At 41.9% G+C, this 854-nt stretch overlaps 1 pseudogene; it reads left to right on the top strand.

Annotated features, from left to right (window-relative positions):
- Window positions 1-418: 418 nt before the first annotated feature.
- Window positions 419-539, top strand: LOC129115104 (5S ribosomal RNA; annotated as a pseudogene).
- Window positions 540-854: the final 315 nt, after the last annotated feature.

Here is an 854-nt window from a genome sequence, read left to right on the forward strand (position 1 = left end):
GATGGGAGACCGCCTGGGAATACCAGGTGCTGTAAGCTTTTTTCACTTTCTTTACAAAAAGGAAGGGCGCTGCTGTTTTTTCAGTGGACACCGACAGGGTGGGAAGGAAATAGCTAGATCATGACTTCTTGCCGGTATAAATGACACAAATCCAGTTAAATGATGGCTTTCATCATTCCTAAGCTCATCGATCATTTTCTTTTCAATTTTATGCTAACGTATTCTACATTTCAACAGTAAATATTAATCTTTTACTGCACTACATTTGGTGATCCTTATAGCCACTTTGTACATTCTGATTTGACATTTAAAAGTTGTGAGTGTGTCTGGCAAATCTGCAGGCGCTCTCCCTGTATAGACGAAAGAGCAAAGGCAGGTGATAGTGTATCTTAAAAGGCCCTTGGTAGGCGCAATATTTGCTTACAGCCATACCACCCTGAACACGCCCGATCTCGCCTGATCTCGGAAGCTAAGCAGGGTCGGGCCTGGTCAGTACTTGGATGGGGGAGACCGCCTGGGAATACCAGGTGCTGTGTTTTTTTCATTTCTCTTTACAAAAGCAGAGGGCGCTGCTGCTTTTTCAGTGGACACCGACAGGGTGGGAAGGATATAGCTAGATCATGACTTGCCGGTATAGAAATGACACAAATCCAGTTAAATGATGGCTTTCATCATTCCTAAGCTCATCGATCATTTTCTTTTCAATTTTATGCTAACGTATTCTACATTTCAACAGTAAATATTAATATTTTTACTGCACTACATTTGTGATCCTTATAGCCACTTTGTACATTCTGATTTGACATTTAAAAGCTGTGAGTGTGTCTGGAAATCTGCAGGCGCTCCCTGTATAG

The sequence above is a fragment of the Anoplopoma fimbria genome, unplaced genomic scaffold (assembly GCF_027596085.1).
Source record: "Anoplopoma fimbria isolate UVic2021 breed Golden Eagle Sablefish unplaced genomic scaffold, Afim_UVic_2022 Un_contig_6947_pilon_pilon, whole genome shotgun sequence".
In the NCBI taxonomy this organism is placed as follows: Eukaryota; Metazoa; Chordata; class Actinopteri; order Perciformes; family Anoplopomatidae; genus Anoplopoma; species Anoplopoma fimbria.